At 40.2% G+C, this 20,168-nt stretch overlaps 1 protein-coding gene across 1 annotated transcript in view; it reads right to left on the bottom strand.

The window, feature by feature from the left end:
* LYPD6 (LY6/PLAUR domain containing 6) overlaps window positions 1-20,168 on the bottom strand; it is a 113,809-nt gene that overhangs the window by 54,816 nt on the left and 38,825 nt on the right. The window lies entirely within an intron of this gene.

Raw genomic sequence — 20,168 nt, 5'->3', positions numbered from 1 at the left:
TTTCTAAATAAAATATTAGCTAATAAAATCCTAAAGCAGATGAAATAAATATTGCCAATGATCAAGCACCATTTACTCTGAAAGGCAATTTCCATACGATCCAATCCATTATTATCATTCATGATAGTAACAAATGCAAGGAGGGAAAAGTGGTTGGTTGCATCAATAGGTTCTAAAAAAAAGTGTTTAGTAAAATTCAACAGTCATTTTTAAAGCAATCTAAGTAAAATATAAATATAAGGTAGCTTCTTGAAAGTAAAAATATCATTCCAAACAATCAAATGCGAGGAATGAGATGGGATCATGCAATTGCCATTACAATTTGCATGAGGCGAGGAAAAGGAAATCAAGTATAACACAAGTGAGTGGGAAGATAAAAATTTTCCCACTTTGCTGATGACATGTTTATATTGCTAGAAATTCCAACTCCTATTTAAGAATAAAAACTACTTAAAACCAATGAAAGAGTTTGATGAGGCTGGAAAAGTTTTGAGCCTTTCTTTTCATTTGCCATGGAAAATTTAAAATACGTAATGTCATGATAAGGGCATCAAAAATGAAAAGAAAAATTAGAGATAAGTACATAAATTCACAGGTACAGTTAATGAAATGCCAATTTAATATATGCTTACACAGATTAAATGTCCATAAACTGGCAAGAAATTTTTGAAAAATAATGAGGTAAGGGCTGTACCAGTATTAAATTCACTAGACTCAAAACATGACAGGGAAATAAATAAATAGACAGAAGGGTTCAGAAATGAATGCCAGTATCATTTCTGAAATAAACCCCACATTATCACTGGCAATTTCCATAGAAGCTTCTATATGAACAAGAAAATACTGCGATCCATTGTGGAGAGAACACCTTATTGATTAGTGGCACATGCACAACTGACTATTCACATGGACAAAAAGAACTAGTTTGCAGGCCCCTGTCCCACATCCTACTGTGAGGTCATTAAAGAGAGTGAGTTAGCTCTATCCGTCTCAAGCTGGGAAGTCCATGATGTACTCCTGAGTCAGGAAAGTGATATGCAGAGAACATTTTTATTATAATCCTTCCCATTTGGGGAATGTCTTGACTACCATTTAGAATAGTAGCCAAAAGGGATCCTAAGCATATGACTAACACTGCTTTGGAGAATGCCTTTTTGTACAAAACAAAACAAAATGTGTACATTCATAGAAGGCAACATAAATATGGAGAGAAATGTAGAGATACATAAACTAGATTGTTCGACACTGGTTGACAGTTAAGGGAGGAGTCGTGGATATGAAGGGAGGGAAAGAACAAAGAATGTAATTTTTAAAAGGTGTCCACAAGAAATACATAATGTATAATGTGGTTTAATTTGTCAAAAGTTATTTACACACATGTGTGTGTTGGGGGAGAGCAGATGGGAGGGGAGCAAAAGGGGAGGAGGGGAGGAGAATTGGGGAGGGGTGGGGAGGGTGTGCACCAATTAGTCATAGTTATTACAAAGGAGTGAACTCACATGAATTTTTAATTTTATATAATCAGGAAATACTTTCTCAGAAAAAGGTTCAGAGTTATAAAATACAAGTTTATGTATCTAAATTTAGTTTTAAAATATATTTCAAATGGATGCAAAGTCAGAGGCTCTTCATATTCTTCTTTGTGAACTTTAAACAAGGTAGAAAATAAACGTCCCTCACCTATGCCTGACACATAGAACACTGACTACTACTATTATCATTATTTTCAAAATGTAGAGGTCACCTATTGATAACTGCCCAGTTGTAGCACAAGCATAATCCCAGGGAAGCATAGTGGAAAGCTCATAGAATCCTAATGACTTGAAAACCACCTTCACTCAGAAGGAAAAGAATATTGGCTGATTTCCTTCATAAACCATAGAGTGAGAAGAGATGACATCATTGCAAATTAAAAACTGAAGCGAAACACATTTGCTTCTGACTTTGCAAACAGAAGGTCTGAAATATTCTTGTCACCCTGATAGAAACGTGACAGCGTAAGCTGATTAGCACACTTTTTATTCTAGCCTGTCAAGTCACCCGATTTGTAAGCATGCTTTGTGGAGTATCTCCCCACCTCCATCATCAGGTCTGGAAAAGCCTTTCAGTCTCATCTGGCACCTTGGTATTCAAACCCTGCCACAAAGGAAAGCAAATCACCCTGCTACTGCCCTACCTCTGGCAGTCAGTGCTTCAAAGCCCCAGGAGCTAATAGATGGTAATAGATTCCAGCAGAACTTAGAAATCCCTCTGGTTAAAATACTTTTTAAAATGTATCCAGTCTTTCTAGTTGGGGAAAACTAATCTCATCTTCTCTCACGGTACAGTGCAACCCAGATCCCTTAATCTTCCTCAGATTTGTGTGTAATACCCTCTGATGTTCAAGTAATGCCGCGTCCAAAAAAAGCGACTCCTAAGGCACTGCTGGGTCTGCAGTCCCCTGGCCGCTCCCATAATGTTGGGACCAAACTTGGCTCTAACCCCTTCTTCGTGAGGCTGCCCTGCCTGCCCTTAATTCTCTGTACCCACTAATGCAGTGAGCCTTAATTCTTGAGTAACTGTGATTGAGTACTTTCCAGTATGCCGAAAGAGCAAGTATGAGGCTATTTATTTTGAAAATGTATGCTTCTAGAGTTGCGAGGAAGAAATCACACTGCTATCTTCACATAGTGAAGAGCTCTGAATTAATCTGCTCGCTCACCATAGTCATTTATGACCAAACGACTTGATGCTGAAAATGCTAGAAACACAAGAATGGTTTTTAAAGGGGAACTCTTCAAGCTAAATCAGCCCCCAAAATACTTCTGATGGCATCTATTTAAGTGTAAAACTGAAAAGCTACAGACGAATAAATGTATTCAGAACTCTGATTATAATTACTGTGAAAAAGTGTTTTTATAGTTATCACTGAATCCTCCTAACATACGAAGAAAGGACCTTACATGAGGCTATACCTAGATCGCGGGGGTATCTTGAAAGAACGCAGACCATACACTTATTATCAAACACCAGAGCCAATGTGCATGGATTATTCTTTCTGGTGAGGTCCTACATCCAATGATATCCTTATTTTCACAGACAGAGGTCAGATTTGGACCTAAAGGATTTCAAGAGAATAGCTATTAAATACCTTTGTAGAGTCTCAAAAAAACAACAACAAAAAAATGACCTCATACCTCTGTGGTGACCTCCTGCATCTAAACACTGTCTAGCATGGATCACAGCGTCCCTTTTCCTCAGGGATCTGGTGATCCCACAGTGAGTTGTTGAGAGAAAAGCTGAGGTGCACTGAGCATTCCTATATCCCACCCATCTCTTGTTCTCAAAGTAGACAACCACAGAGAAGTTATTTTCTCAACCACATTCACTGCCTTTCCCATCCACTCTTATGTGTGCACACAGCGTCCTGTGTCCTAAAGTGAGTCTCTGTAAATTCTAACCTCATGCCCACTGTTAGGGACTGAACTGTGCTCCCCCAAATTCATAGTTTGAAGTCCTAACTCCCATGGGATGGTGTTTGGAGATGGGGTTTGAGAGGTGATTGGGTTTGGATGAGGCAGGAGGGAGCATCCTCTGATGGGACTGGTGTCCCAAGAAGGGACTCCACAGATTATGTGCTCCCTCTCTTCCCTGAGGACACAGCAAGAAGGTTACAAGCCAGGAAGAGAGTTCTTACCAGGGACTGAATCAGTTAGCATATTGATATTAGATTTATCAGTCTCAAGAACACTGAGAAAAAAGCCTTCTGTGGTAGTTTATTGTCACCCAAGTTGACCGAGGCCTCAGCTTTCCTCTGCTAAATTTCTCGACTCTCTCAGTCATCTGTCACACTGAAGACACACTCTGTGTCCTCAGCTTTCCCACAAACAAGTCAGGATATTTATAATCACATTTCCTTCTAGTCAATGCACCTCTATTTTCAGAAATCTTCTTTCTACCAGCAACAGCTCTTCCTCCCACTCAAAAGGTGATGTGTCATGATTGGGGGAGAAGACAGGGTCACATCCAGCTCATCACGCACTTTTGAGTGCCTTTGAGAGTCATTTCTGTGGAACAGGGACAAATATCTGCCCTCATAGGAGTCAAATTAAACAGTGTACCTGGAAAATATTTTATAGATTTTGAGTGTAATAAAAATGTGAAATAGTATCATGCTATCTTAGCTTCCTTTATGGAATCTGACTTCAATGCAATGAGCCAGAAACAGCTCCAGTAACAAGATAAGTTTAAAAAAATCCCCATATTGAGACCCATAATAGCCCCATGCCATCCCCCAAGTCAAGTTATTTTGGGGCAAGAAGCATTCTCTATAATCAGAGGTAGGGAAAAGATTTGGAATAACACTGTTTTAAGAGCTTCCGACTCCAGACACTAAATTGTGACATCGAACAAAAGATTTTCCCAGTAGACTGTGATTGTGAGAGGCAAGAGCCAAGTTTACTCACTTTTAAAACTACACAGTCCATTTCAGTGCCTGGCACACAGCAAGAAAAGAATCACTCCATCATTCAGTGAACAGTGTAGTGCACATTCAAGAGGATGCTTGCTGGGCCTCCCTGGTGGCACAAGGAGTTAAGCACAGTACTATGAAGCAATCCACAGCCCCAGAAGCACAAGTTTGATCCCCGGCTGTCCAGGGAGCAACCTATATGGCTCAGCAGACCTCTCTTAGCTCGCCCGCTGCTCCCCTCAGCAGTGTATTTCAGTCAGTCTGCCTGTTCTGCTCCCCACTCTGTCTCTGGTAAATCCTCTCACCCTCAGCCCCCTCTCCCCACCACATCTCTGGCCTATGTATGCATAAATAAATAAATCTTTAAAAAAAAAAAAGAGGATACTTGCTGCTGAGAGTGGGTTACTAGTGATTACCTCCAGGATTCTTTTTGTGTAAGTGTACAACAACATAGCATAATGAAAAGTTTTGTCTTTAAAGTCAAGTACAAGACACAAATAACGACATGAATTCTGCAACTTATTCTGGGTGAGTGTCTCAATTCTTTCATCTGTAAAATGGGGATAACTAATGCTCACCATTATGATGCCTAGATTAGAAGAAACCTATATAAAGCATTTTAATAAATGAAGGTTGTTATTACTGATTAATATCACCAAAGCGGATTCTATGTATGAATCCAGTCAGTATGAATCCAGTTACACTCACTACATCATGTCACAACTGTTTATCATCTATCAACTACTTGGTAATACTTCCAATCAATTACTGTCTATGCTCTTCTATGACTTAATGGATTGTAATATTTCATGCTGGACATCAAAGATTCCCAATGTTTGGAAGAAGATAGAATTGCTATTATAAGACCTCTAATCCTGAGGATAAAGCATAAGTAGGATATGTACCCTGCCTTGGGCCAACCAGTAGGGACATGGCCTACATAGCTGAGGGGGTAGGCACTGCTGCAACAATTCCAAGTAGTAATGTCCTAAAGCATTTTTCAGAAAGTCAAAAAAGTAGACTATCTCTAAGTAGAGCAGACAACCAAAAAGCAAGGTAAGAGTAAGCCAACAAGAAAATCTGCATGAAAGTACAGAAAGTATTGGCTGAGTAGATCTGAACCCAGGACAAGCCAGGCCTCCCTAAATTTCCTAAATAAGTGAGAAGCAGCCTGCTGGGAGCTTCACAGCTCAGATATGCGCGTGTGTCTCCCCAGAGGGACAAAGGTGTCCTCCCCTTTCCACAGAACAGACAAGAGATTATTCAATGTAGAGATGAAGTAAAAAGGTGCTAGTATGAAAGTGCCAGAAAGTCGGAATAAAGAGTGGAGCTGCAAGGCTGAAGATTTTTGAACTTGGCCTTAGCTTCTTTTAGATCTTCAATATAGAGGATTTTGAAAATTACTCCAAAATACAAGTCAACTATCTGTATAGAATATTTACTGTCCAGGAGTTTGAAACAATTATAATCAATTGCATTCAATTAACAAGCAGCATATAATGCTTTTCAAAGTGTTTACACAAATATTACTCCATTTGCGAAAATGCCAGGAGGCTGAATGCTAAATGGTTAAGAGCCAGGGATAGGCAGGGGGTCTGCTAGCATGATCCCAACAAAGCTAAATGTCATGTTAGCCACACAAAAGCACTGATCCAGTACTGGCTGGAGTATATCCCTGAGTTGCAGCCTGAAAGAGAGAGGGATTGGAGTTCCTGTCCTAATAGGGGAAGGATTAATTGGAAACATGAAGCTGATCCACCTCCACTAAGGCCTGACTTGGGGAGAGATCAACTTTGCATTGAACAAAAGACTTTACAGACCAAAAATAAAGATACCAAACCAAAGTCCCAATGCAGTGACAGGGAAAAACCCTTAATCCAATGACCTTAGCTACTATTCAAATACAGCCATTGTGATGAAAATGTGCCTGAATTCAGTTTGTAAGCCAAGAAGCAGACAAGCACAGATGTTCCCTCAGGCCATTCATTAATGCATGGGGCCATTTTGGCTTCTCTGTTTCTCATTTTCATATTTCTCTAATTTAGTTCTCATCCTCTAAATGTGTAACTCGGTCATTCTCTCTGAAGCCTGTTCCATGCCCTTTTGTGACTATAACACTCTTATGTCTTAAGATTTTACTTCTTCAGATGTCTTGATTTAGCAAACTGACGAAAATCTTAGCAAATCAACTCAAAGACAGAAGGGTACCCTCACTGTCCCCCAACCTATAAAACTGATCGATCCCTCTCAAATACATACAGAACAATGTTTTTGCCATTAACTAGCTTCTTAGGCAAAGGTGAGAGAGATTGTTATCAGAATGGAAGAAACATGATCGATCAAATGTCACAAAGCAACTACAATTTCATAAGTCTTTAAAAGCTAAGGGGTAGGGTATCTTTTTACCTTTCCAGTCATTCTCTCCTCCCCCTAAAATCATGGCATAATTGACCATTAAGTCCTACCCTGTAACTTGATCCAATAATGCCCACTATAAAGTTTAACAAAGTGGGTCAATGGGTTAGGACAGTACTAACCCATTCTTTTGGGGAAAGGAACTTTCTGGATCTTTCCCAGTCTTTCAGGAAACAGGAAAGATAATGAACTTAGCATTAAAAAAGGCTACCTTCACCAGATTGTTGAAAATTTTTAATCTCCTACTTAATGTAAGTCATAGTACCATTAACATGAATGTCATTGAAAACAGGTTTACTTATTGGCTTATAAAATAACAACATAGAAGAGAAAAGCCATTGACTTCAATGAAGCCAAGAATATTTTTTTTCAAGATTTATTTTTATTTATATAAGAGCTGGGAAACAGGCCAGAGTCACAGGAGGGTGAGAGGATTCACCACAGACAGAGCAGGGAGCAGAACAAGCAGACAGACCAAGGGCACTGCTAAGGGGAGCAGTGGGCGAGGCAGGGGAGGTCTGCCTCGCCACGTGGGATTTTCTCTGGCCAGCCGGGAATCGAACCGGTGCTGCTGAGGCTACAGACAGCTTCACAGCATGGCGCTCAACCTGCTGTGCCACCGGGGAGGCCCCCAAGAATAATTGAAATATATATCTCAAAAGTGGCCAATCATCTTATAAAAAGAAACCCAAGCATTCCAGCAAGAATTACATCACTCATCCGTTCTTTTCCCTCCCATCACACCCATGACTTCCCCACCTCTCCACTGCCTCACCCTCAATGTTGAGCTGTGAAAATTAAATAATATACAGGTAGGTTCTCGTAACCCACCATTTTTGTATGAGGACCTCATTGTGCGTGGCCTTCCTTAATTTAGGAAGTTGGAGCTCAGAACTCTTCAACCATCTTTTCTTAAACTACCCCCAAGAGTAGAGCAAATGCCTACTCAAGGGTTTTTGATATTCACCCCAAAGTAGAAACTAGAAATTTCCTTGATGCCTCATGTTTTATTTTTTGAAAATGTCAATTACATTCTACTCCATAATATATGTTCACATAAAGCAACATGTTTCCCAAATTCATGTGAAAGGAACACTTCCAGAAGTTACACCAGGTTATTCCTGTAGCTTTGTATGCTGTGGTAGGCTAGGAAAATTAATTTACACTAGCCTCTATTTCCATAAAAATTCACTAAAACCTTTCACCACTTTGTCTCCACAGAATAATTTTAGAAAAAAATAAGGTGAGAGAAAAATAGTTAGACATATCTAGTTATTTAAATAAGATTGAAGTCACTCTAGGAACATTTAAAAGAAAGAGCATTTCAATTTACTGTTTTCTCTGAGGTCTCTCTACTCACCCTCCATTCCTCCATACTACAGTGGAAGGTGGTGGCTAAAATTTTTACTACTTTCCTATTGTCTTTTTGAGCCCTGTGCCAAGTGGGACACCAACCCCAAGTGCTGGAGGTTAATCCCCCGAACATCTCACCCAGACCTAAATGGGTGAGGTAGCATCTTACCCAGACCTAAATGGAAGACATATCTTCTTCGATACAAAGATTGTTTCAGGAATGGATATGTGGTCCCAAGCCAACCAGAAAACTCCCAGCACATTTGCCTCAAAACTCTTTCTCCTATATTGTGTATATGTATTTCTATATACATATACATTTTTATACATGTTTAATATATACATGAAGATATATATGAATGTGTATACACACACACATATAGGAAGAAATTAATGGCTGTCTTTACTAACACGTGAAGGCCTAAAAATCAAACCAATTCATTTTTTTAAAAACAATTACTAACAGAATCAAGAGGAAGAAAAACACAGACTTGTAGAGAGAAAAGCACAGAGACAGAGAAATATTTGTAAAGGGAGAGAGTAAAATATAAAGAGATAGCACAGAAATCTAATGACACCATTTCAACCTTAGATTCACTGTACCTGAAGCCAGAATACCCCTTTGAGAGGGGGAAAATATCCTCTTTAATATGGACATACAATTTCCAATTCCAAATGCTCAATGCTCCCCATCAAATACTTGAAAGGAATACCAAGTCTTCAGTGTAGCACTAAGGTCACCTGCAATCTAGACCCCCTCCCCTTCTATGGTGACTGATGGAGGAAACTTAATTTTGTACACTACATACAAAGATGATTGGGAAGATGTTCCAAATCTTGATAAAGGACTTCTTTGCATTTTCTTAATTTCACTACATTCTCTCATCTGTCCACTATTGTTTGACCTGTTCCCCATGCTGGGGCGGTGGGGGGGGGGGAGAGGGAATGTCCCTCATCTTCATTATCTGCCCAGCGAACTTTCATTCTTTTAATTCAACTCAAGCGGCCTCCCCCTTGAGAACTCTTTCCCAGTCTTTTCCCACTGAGTTGCTCATATCTGCTCAGCTTCCTGAACACACTGTCAGAGCCTGCAGGATAATAGCCACGCCTGCAAGGCCTGCTTTCGCGCAACCAGGGTGGGAGCTTCTGCAGCCTACCCTGTTTACCTCTGCATCACCAGCATTTAACACAGTGCCTCCCATGTAGTAAATCTTATGTGAATATGTATTAAGTAAACAAAAGAATGAATCAGTAAATTAATTCATACTTAGTGTTACTTAATAAAGGGCTAGGTGAGAAAGGGAATTGAATTAAATGCCAGTTTGCTTCCTCCCACCTGCAACCCAACCTCTATTATTCAAAATGATTTGATTTTGAGATAGAAGCATCAAGAGGACTAAATTCATGGAAGTCAGAGTATTAAAATATTTTCTTCCCCATTCTCCTACACACACTCAATCCCAACACCAGACCTTGATTCCACTCATTTGGAAGAAATATTTTGTTCAGATATTCATATGGCAAGTGAGAGTTAATGAGAAATAGTCTGAAGCTAAAGGTGGAGTTCACTTTCTGGAAGAGCACCTCAGTGTTGCTGGATAGGATGATGTCTCTGTCATGCTGCGTGTACTGAGATCTTTCCATTTGGTTTCATCCATTACCACTGCAGACCCTAGCCTTGTCAGGCACCACACAGCCCTGCAGTTGTAATGGGGATAGGGGCAGAAAGCTATGTCTTCATTACTGGGAAGCCAGATGACTGGTGGAGAAGCCTTGTAAAGGTGACTGGAAGATAATCCAGATCTTGATAAAACCTACTTGCCCATGTTCTCAATTTATTAATTTCTTCTACTCAACAGGTCGCTAATGTGCATGAGGAGCCCATGAAGCCATCACCTACCTGTCTGCAAGCTGCCGCAGAGAAAGGTGACAGTAGCTTGGGCTCCATTCAGTCCTGACTTCAGTGTAGCTTGTATCCATTCTCTCTCTTCTGAAAAATTCATTAGCCTTCAGATTTGTTCCAAAATGTTTATTTTCTGAGTTGTCGCTCTTTGCTAAATGAGGCATGTTATTCACTGCCAGTATCATCCTACACTAACTGCCTCCTGGTTTTCAAAAGTGGGAAGCTTCTCTGTAAGCACAGCCTGCAGTTTCCACCTGAGAAGCGGATATTTGGGTCCCCACTCTGAGTCTGATAAGAAAGGGCCTTTTTCCTACCTCACCACTGAAGGCTAAGCGCTACACTCAAGCTTCTTTTAAAGGGAACAGTTTCAAGCAGGGGAAGGCAAGAGGAAGAGACCTGGGAGAGACAGAAAATCAGGACTTCCCATGTCAATAATCATTATTAAAATTTAAAGTACACGGGAGATGAGATATCTAAAAATCACCTTACAAAGAGGGGGAAATTCCTCGGCAGCCATAATGGGAGCAAAAATACTCTAACATTAAGTACAATAGGAAGCAAAATCTATTACCCTGCTATTACTGTTCTGAAGATTCTCCTTTCCTTGTAATTATAACTAAGTTCAGGTTAGTCTTCATTCTTCAAGAAGGGATAACTCCCTCCACATGCTATTTATCTTTTTACAGAAGATTCAATAGGTTAAAATATATGGCTTAGGTTTTAAGGACATTTTTATTTTGGAACACATAGGCAATTATAATGGTTAATTACAGGTTTGGGGGGGAAATTCTTGATTGTTTGCCAAGATATATTCAGTTAGCCCCACCCAGGGAATTGTGGCTTGGGGAACATGGCGATTTATAGACCCAAGTGCTGCCTTGCTTGTTCAAAGCCTGGAAAGGGAGCCCTAATCCCTGACCCCATTCTCCAAAGCAGGTAGTTAGTTCTCTCCCTCCCACACTCCTCTATGTAAAGACAAGTGAGGTTTTTGTTGTCTTTGTGTGTGTGTGAGTGCCAAAGTAAAGTCAACACTTCCCTCCCTCTTTCCCAAGTGCTTTTTTCTGGAAAGAGCACAAACAAAGCTTGATTTCTATTTGCTAATCATGGGAAATAAAAAATTTCACTATTAGTGCAGAACCAAACTTACTACCTTCACTGAATTCATTGGTCATTTCAGTCCAAGAAAATAAATCTCCCCAATTGCCTGGCTGAGGAAGACCAATTAAGTCCCTGAATCCTAACAAAAGGTCGCCAAGGTAGCCTGACGCAGACATGACCGATATTAAGACTCTTGCTATTTATCTAAATTGCTGGTTTCTCCTGCATACCTGAGGCTTTTCTCTGACTGATACTATAAGACAGACATGTTAACCGCTAAAAGGTAGAAATCTGACTGACAGGGTTAAGTTCAGATAAATCCAAGATGTCCATATGGGGTCTGTCCTCTTGGAGGCTTAGTGAAAGAAATGTGCCCTCAGATGTGCCGTTCTGGATACTGCCTGCAGAAAGGGCCTCTGAGCCCGGTCAGCAGAGTTTATGCCCTATCACTAAAGTGAGGAGCTTCTGAATACCCATTCTCACTTGTTCTCACCCTGCCACCAAGAACTTCACGAACTCTCCTTCAGGGTAAAAGAGGGATCAAGAGAGAAGTTCAGAAAGAGGGAGAATGTGAAGGATTACATTCCAGGAGGCTACCTAGAGGTAGAGGGGTGCTGTATTAGCACCTGGAAAGTGTCTAGTAAGAAATGAAGGATGTCACATTATCTAGTCACAGAGATCCATGGTGACACCTCCAGACAGACTCTTTCCTTTGTGCTAGTTTCTCTGCGGTACTAGCGGTGTTGCCAAAACCAGCTCCCAACTGTGACAAAAGCCATATCAACTGGACTGTTTCCCTGACCACTGCCAATGACCGGGGCCAGTGCTGGGTCCTTTATTACCCAGGAACAAAGCAGATGATAAATATTTCACACTCTGCCATAGAGGACTTGAAGGAGACACATTCCCTGGTAGTGTCTTCCCAGCTCCTGTGACAAGCAAACACAGTCATCCAGGAATTTCTATAGGAGATGCCATCTTGAGTTTTCTAGAGTCACTAGCAAATGTTCAGCAGTTCATGATCAGAATTCTACACATCACTGTATGTCACAAATGGAAATGTCAGCTACGTGTTGTAAAAACCAACACACACATACACACACACAAATACACACACACACCCAACTGCTTTAGTAAATAAAATATGAGCTTTTAATAACTTAGATGCTGTCAAAAAACAAAACTCCAATACACTTAGATTGATTAGTTTATGCATCCTGTTAGTCGTTAACACATATTTAATGGATTTCCACTGTGCGCTAGGATGTGCAGTAGAAATAAGACAAAGCCCCTGACTCTGAGAAGATGAGAGTATTGAAAGAAAAATTAATGTGATATTTGATATAATACGGATTTTCTGAAGAGTCGTATTGGACCACAAAGGAAAATCCAATGATTGCCTATGTCTATGGAGAAGACGTCACAAAAGAAATGACATTAAATTTAGATCCTTAAGAGTGAATATATGTATTATAGGTGGAGAAAGAAGTGTAGGTCATAGTAAGCACACCATTAAGTGGAGAAACTCAGTCACATTTTACTGGTACAAATCATCAGTTATTAGGAAATAATAACCAATATTACCTAATGCAAATGCACTAGTGCTTTAAATTGGGAGTTTATAAATTTGCATAAACTATACTTGGTTCATCATAATTTACCAAGCTGATTACTTTCTAATTACAGACTGATTACTTTTCCATTTATGAAGTTCACAGAAAGCTTTAACCCATAGTGACTTAGTAAGATAAATATTTCTTTCATTCTAGTTTTCATGTACTATTTCCTTTAGTCATCTGTTACTCGGTGTGTCTTTAAACTGAACTGACTTTAATCTTTGGGCTGTACATTTGGCAACACACATGATCATCAAATCTCTTTGATGTTAAACTAGCAGGTATTGAGTTTAATTTTGTGGTACTTTGATAAAAGGATTAAGAAAATGCTCATGAAAGCAATCACCTTCCTGCACAATCAAGGAAGCCAAAGATGTGGTTAAGCTCAGTATCCTAAAAAATGAGCAAATTACAAAATGAACACTATATTGTATAGTTTTTAACCCCAAAAACATTTAGTGGCCTATTAAAACATAAGGTATTATTCGAGGTGAGTCAATTGGTACAGAATAGTTTTAATATTTTCAGGTAATTTAAAAAGCACTTATTGGTTTTGGGATAATGAAAAGCTTTGGAAGAACAGTAGTGGTGACAGTTGTACAACATTGTGGATGTGACCAATGCACTGAATTGTTTTCTTTATAGTGATTAGAACAATGAATTTTATTTTATGCATATATTTTACCAGAATAAACAATACCCTAAAAAGCAGCCATTGGAAAATCTTCCTTATGAAACAGATCTTGAAACTCAGAGTTTTTTATCCTTACCATTTTCCTTGCAGAATATTTTAGAAGATACCAAAGACTGTCAGTTTAAAATCTATTTCCTTGTATCCAGGAAAAATCTTATGTGCAGTAATAAAACCTAATTTATCTTAAAGAATTCTAGAGGAGGTCAGTGCACAACATTTTCACAAATTGCTATTAAATTAATAAACTAATAGCATCGTAACAAGCTAGCAATGTGAATGTCTTCTCTTTTCTATAAACATTTTGAAAAGACTTCAACTCCTATAACCAAAATTTGTGCACAGTTAAGCTTTTGTGACACTAACTAAACCTTACACAACATTCGAATCAACTTGTTGAAGATTTAGAAACTCCAGTGATGTTTTATTATATCAGTAGCACCACACTAAGATGCTGAGTGATATCAATGTGAGTTTCACAAACATGATTTAGGGCCACAGAATCATCTGAAAGAGGCTAAAAGGATGTGAACAAATATTCAGAAGATGGAGCATGCTAGAGAGTTCATTTTAAGAGTTTTGAGGAAGAGATGAAGCAGTTAAAATTGAAAAAAACCCACTTTTAATATAATAGAAAAATAATCAGTTCTATTTTAGAAATTCTAATTGCAGCTAAGGAAAAATGAGACATTTTACCCCAATATTATTTAGTCACATAGAATGATCAGCATTATATAAAATGTGACTTCAAAATAAGAAGAATAATTTTCTATTTCATACCTCATTCCTATTTACAATAATACTTTGCACTAAAGGAAATTATAACTTCCCATGTTAACAAAAGTATTTCTAAAAATGTATTTATGATCTGGAAAGCAACCAGAATTTCCATTAACAAGGCTATGTTTTTCCTATTAAGTTAAGGAGATTTCATTCGTAAGCTCTGCAAGAATTTTCTCACCATTAAACTTGCTATACATTGCACGATGACTAAGACGATGAAACTCAACACTTAATAGTCATGGACAAAGAATATTTAATGTGATCTCTTCTCTCTAGAACTATTCAGAGCAATAAAACATAGGAGGATAGAGATTCTGTGAAGAAGTTTCTCAGCTGGAAATCATCAATTATCACTCATTAAAAAAGAAAAGCTTAGTAGGAAAAAAAAGAGAAGTCTAGACTGTAATTCAGAAGACCTGGATTAGAGTCCCACACTTTGACTTCAAGCTGTGTGATTTTAGAATGCCTGATATTCGACGCCACTTCCTAGGTTGTTGAGACCATCAGCACTTGAGGGAGCCCTCCATGAAATGAGTCAGCACTGACACAGGTACATTAATACTGACTAAAAAAAAAAACAAAACACTACCATCAGCATTAGACATTAATCCATTTGTGGTCCTTTCCTTGGAGGAAGATGCTTTATCTTCTTTCTCCTCAAACTTCTATCCCTCGCTTCCCCCCCACCCACATTATCTTTATTGAGGTAAAGTAGACTTATATTTTTGTATCTGTTCTGGTGTTATAGGTTCAAACATCTACAAATGAATACTTGCATACGCTGCCCACCACATCTAAAAGAGAAGAAACAACAAATTTTGGATGAGGATAGGAAGAAAAAGGAGCCTTCATACATCATTGGTGGGAATGTAAACTGATCCAGCCACTATGGAAAGAAGTATAGAGGTGTCTCCGAATATTCAAAATGGAGCTACCAAATGACCCATCAATTCCACTCTTAGGTATTTACCTGATGAATATAAAAATACTAATTTGAAAGGATATAAGTATTCCTACGGTCAGTGCAGTCCTATTTATAATAGCTAAGTGGTGGAAACAGCTTAAGAGCCCAAAGACAGAGAAGCAGATCAGAAAAATGTGTGTGCGTGGGGTGTGTGTATACATATATATATGATGGAATAATATTCAGATATCAAAAAAGATAAACTCTTGCCATTTGCAAAAACATGGATAGAACTGGAGAGGATAAAGCTAAACAAAATAAGTTCGAAAGAAAGACAAATACCAAATGGTCTCACTTATATGTGGAATGTAGAAAAACATAACATCAGTCAAAGCCAAATCAATAATAAACTCTTAACATCTGACTGCAAAACTGAGACAGCCTTTCTCTTTTTTAAAGAAAACAAAACCCAACAAAAAACTTCTACCATTCATAGCAATAGTCACTCTTATCTGCTGACCTGTTTTCTCACTTTACTGAGAAATCTAAAGAAATCATAAAAGAACTTCCACACAGTCTCATCACCAATTCTACCCACCTGCCAGCATCTGTGCCCAAATATTGTGCCTCCCTCCTGCAGCACTCATGAAATATCTGAGCACCTAAATCAGGGTAATCTCTTCAGTAGATCCTATCTTTCCCTTCCAGTCAACAACACTCCAGCAATTCTCCCCTCAATATCATTCATGTTTTGTATGCTATCGGATCAGTAAACAAACACATCATTGCATATCCATCTAAAGTCAAAAACAAACAAAACAGCAATGAAATGGAGCCCTTGAGATTCCAGTTACCCTAGGAGCTACCAGCTTGTTTCTTTTCTTCCTTTTGCAGCAACATTATGAAAAAATTGTTTATCTTTGTCACTGGTTGCTTTCCTTTCATTTTGTTTTAAACTCTTTCCAAACAAGCACTGGCCCTACTGTTACTGGGCAGGGAGAGGGGCACCCCAGGCCCCCAAACCTGCCTACTCTAAATGGGTTCTGCCATCTACCACATCAACACAAAACATGAGACTTTAATGGGAAGGAACTTTAATACAATTAGGAAACAACACAGGAAAGGCAAAAAATATAGTTTCTAAATCAAGCACCCAAAGTTACCTGTCCCCTCAGGGGTAAAAGTCCATCCAAATGGGATTGGCCCAGAGCAAGGCCCCTAACACCTGCCACAAGTCTAAAGCATGTTAGAGTGGGGACCCACAGAAAAGGATCAGAAACAACCAGACAAATCTGGAGGGAAAAGAGCAAATCAAAATCAAGACAAAAACCGCCATTGTCACCTCCCCACGGGTCTCTCACCCACATCTGTGTCACCCAGTCCACAACCAAAAGGCAAGCGCAGTTTCTTCATGTATCTCTCGGCTCCATGTGCCTTCTCCAGGTCTCCTTCTGGGTCTCCATCCTGTTTCCTTCCTTCCTCAGCCTCCTCTGCAGCTCCTTCTCTCTCTGCTCAGCTCCACCCTCCTTTCTGGTGGGGCAGAAAACCCGGAGCCTCCCCCTTTCCTGGGGACCACCTTGTTACACTATCATTCCACAAAACAGTTCTCATCAAGGCCATTCTTATCTCTGGTGGGGGCTAAATCTAATGGTTAATTCTCAGCAGGCATTGTGCTTGAACTATCCTTAGCACTTATCACAACTCACCACATCTTCATAAGCTCTTCTTCACTTGGTTGCTATAAAACCTCTCTGCCCAGTTTTTCTTTCTTTTTTTCAACAGTTGCTTTTTTCCCCCACTTCCCTTTGTGTTTTCTTTCTCATGTCCATGCTCATGGTACTGAGTATCCCAAAGTTCAGTTCCTCAAACCTCTTCTCATTCTTAATACTCACACATCCCTTGGCAAGCTCTTTCAAAGTGATGGCTTTAAGTACAGCAGTTCCTCCAGTAATGCCATTTTATTATATTTTTTTTTTATTTTTATAGAGGCATGTTTTATTTATTTATTTATTTGTTTGTTTGTTTTGTCTATACATGCACTGGGTACAGTCAGAAGTGCGGGAGGGTGAGAGAATTCACCAGAGCCAGAGCTGGGAGCAGAGCAGGCAGAAGAACCGAAGTACACTGCTGAGGGGAGCAGCGGGCGGCAGGAGAGGTCTGTGTGCCATGTGGGACCCTCCTCCAATGGCCGGGGAGCAGCCGGGAATCGAACCGGTGCCTCAGAGGCCGCGGGCAGCTTCGCAACCCAGCGCTCAACCGCTGCGCCACCGGGGAGGCCCCATTTTATTATAATTTTGATGAGATAAAGGAAGAAGTAAAGTGACGTTATTTGAGGATCTGATTTCATTATAGTATGTTTCCGAGTCTATTGATATTAAGCCAAAATTTACTATACTATCACTCATGACTCAAAACTATGTATTTTTTGCAATATTTCTTCATTGAACTGCATACTTTTGGATCAACAGTCTACTTAACATTTCCCATTGAAGGTCTAAAGACATAGAAAACTTAAATGTCCAACACAGAACTAGTATTCTGTCTCCAAATGTCTGTTATACTCAGAGTTCCAAACTGAGTTAATGACAAATCTTTCCATTGGTTCAGGCCAAAATGCTTGGAGTATCCTTGGCTCCACTCTTGATTTTACATGTACACCTTACCCTTTCACAAATCTTCAAAATAGTTTCAGACTCTGACCTCTCACCACAGCTTCTCTCATTGCCACCATTGACTCTTAACTAGAATATTATGACAACACCCCACCTGGTCTCCCCGTTCCCATACTTTGCCCTCCTACAGTCTCCTTAGGACAGCGGGCCAGTGATTCTTGAAAAAGATACATTGGTTGATCTTCTTCCTCTGCTAGAATCCTCCTGTTTCTTTCTTTCTTTCTTTCTCTTTCTCTCTCTTTCTTTCTCTCTCTCTCTTTTTCTCTCTTTCTTTCTTTCTCTCTCTTTTTCTCTCTCTCTCAGAAAAATTCAAAGGTATTGATGGAGGACAGGAATAGAAAAACTGAAAAGGAGGTGCTCACAGGACCAGAAACCTAGCTCACAAAATGCCAAGAGCTGGAGATGGGGGTAGAATGTGTTAACATAGCCATTGACACAGATTTGGAAACCAAGATCCTTAGGCTCGGATGCCTAGGTTACAAAGCATAACATCCAAGCAGGTATCTGAGGGCTAGGTCGAGGTCATATGGAGATTGAGCCCATTGTAGAATCTCCGGTCCCTGGTCCCTTTCAGATTCTGCATAGTTATCCAATATCAGCAACTAACTTAAGGCTCACAAGGGGTGAACCCTCCCAAATAGAAGACTGTATCAGTGCAGTCTCGGCAGAGGCTCAGGGTAGCACTCCCTCTGCCCACCTGAGACTATGGAGGTGCCTCTTTTCACCAACTCTCTCATCTGCAGGGAAGCAGCCTCCTGCCTGCCCGTGACCTGTACCATGTTGGGGCTTCTCTTCACTGACCTCTCTCAGCGGGAGGCCACTCTCCTCAAGGCCGCCCTCCTGCAACCATGCAGGCCTCTCTCAGCAAACCTGTCCCTTTCGGGGCAGCTCTTCCTGCCCGCTTGTGTCTATGCAACTTTCCTTTATTCTTTTGTCCCTTTCCCTAATAAACCTGCCCTTTAAATATAACTAATGTCTCTGTCTCATGGAGAAACTCGCCGGGGAAACTCGCCGCATGTCGCTGAAACAGGAGCTCTGGTGATACCTTTCCCAGAGTGAGCCCAAGGACCCCACACTCCAAACCCATGGACTCCAAAAACGACAACTGTCATGAAGGTCTCCAGGATACAATATAATCCAGTCCCATTTCCTCTCTGTCCACTGCTTTATATTTCCCAAACCTTCTAACACGTGTCTGTCTCTGGGCATTTGTACTTGCTTCTTCCTCTGTCAGGGATGTTTTTCCTCAGAGAGCATTTCCTCAGAGATTCATTTTTTTGCTTCCTCACTTCCAACAAGTTTTTGCACAGTCACTGTTTTTGGTAAAGCCTTCTCTGACCTTATATAACAGGGTGGTCCCCAGGAAAGGGGGAGGTTCCAGGTTTCCTGCCCTACCCAAAAGGATGGTGGAGCTGAGCAGAGAAAGATGAAGCTGCAGAGGAGACTGAGGAAGGAAGGAAGCAGGATGGAGAGCCAGAAGGAGACCTGGAGGAGGTACATGGAACAGAGACATGGGAAGAAACTGCACTTGCCTTTTGGTCGTGGACTGGGTGGCACAGATGTGGGTGAGAGACCTGTGGGAGGTGACAATGATGGTTCTTGTGTTGATTTTGATTTTGCTCTTTTCCTTCCAGACTTGTCTGGTTGTTTCTGATCCTTTTCTGTTGTTCCCCACTGGAAGGTGCTTTAGACTTGTGGCAGGCTTTGGGGCCTTGTTCTGGGCCAATCCTGCTTGGGTGGAATTTTACCCCTGAGGGGACAGGTAACTTTGGGTGCTTCATTTAGAAACTAGACTCTTTGCCTTACCTGTATTGTTTCCTAGCTGTATTAAAGTTCCTTCCCATTAAAGTCTCATATGTTTTGTGTTGATGCGGCGGATGGCAGAACCCATTTAGAGTAGGCAGGTTTGAGGGGCCTGGGGTGCCCCTCTCCCTGCCCTGTAACACTTAAATAAAACTGAATATCTCTCCCCAACTCCCTGCTCTGTTTTATTTCTAGGGATTTCTCTACCCTTTACCTTCTAATACCCAAAATTATTTACAGATTAATTTTGCTTATTTCTGTCTACCATTATCCTGAAGATGTAAGTTTCCAAGGGTAGGAATTCTAACTGTTCCCTGCTATATAACTGACACTTAGCATAGTGCCTATGGCTTTATTAGCCACAAAGAATTTCCCACATCTCTAGTCAATCTTCTTACTGTGAGGTAGGTAAGAAAACAGCATTCCTGTTTTCTGAAACACATAAGTTATCCCAAGAAAGCCCTGGCACCCCTAGAGCCT

The sequence above is a fragment of the Talpa occidentalis genome, unplaced genomic scaffold (assembly GCF_014898055.3).
Source record: "Talpa occidentalis isolate TD23 unplaced genomic scaffold, MPIMG_talOcc4v2.1 talOcc4.3, whole genome shotgun sequence".
NCBI lineage: Eukaryota > Metazoa > Chordata > Mammalia > Eulipotyphla > Talpidae > Talpa > Talpa occidentalis.
This window is presented reverse-complemented; position numbering and strand designations above follow the sequence as displayed.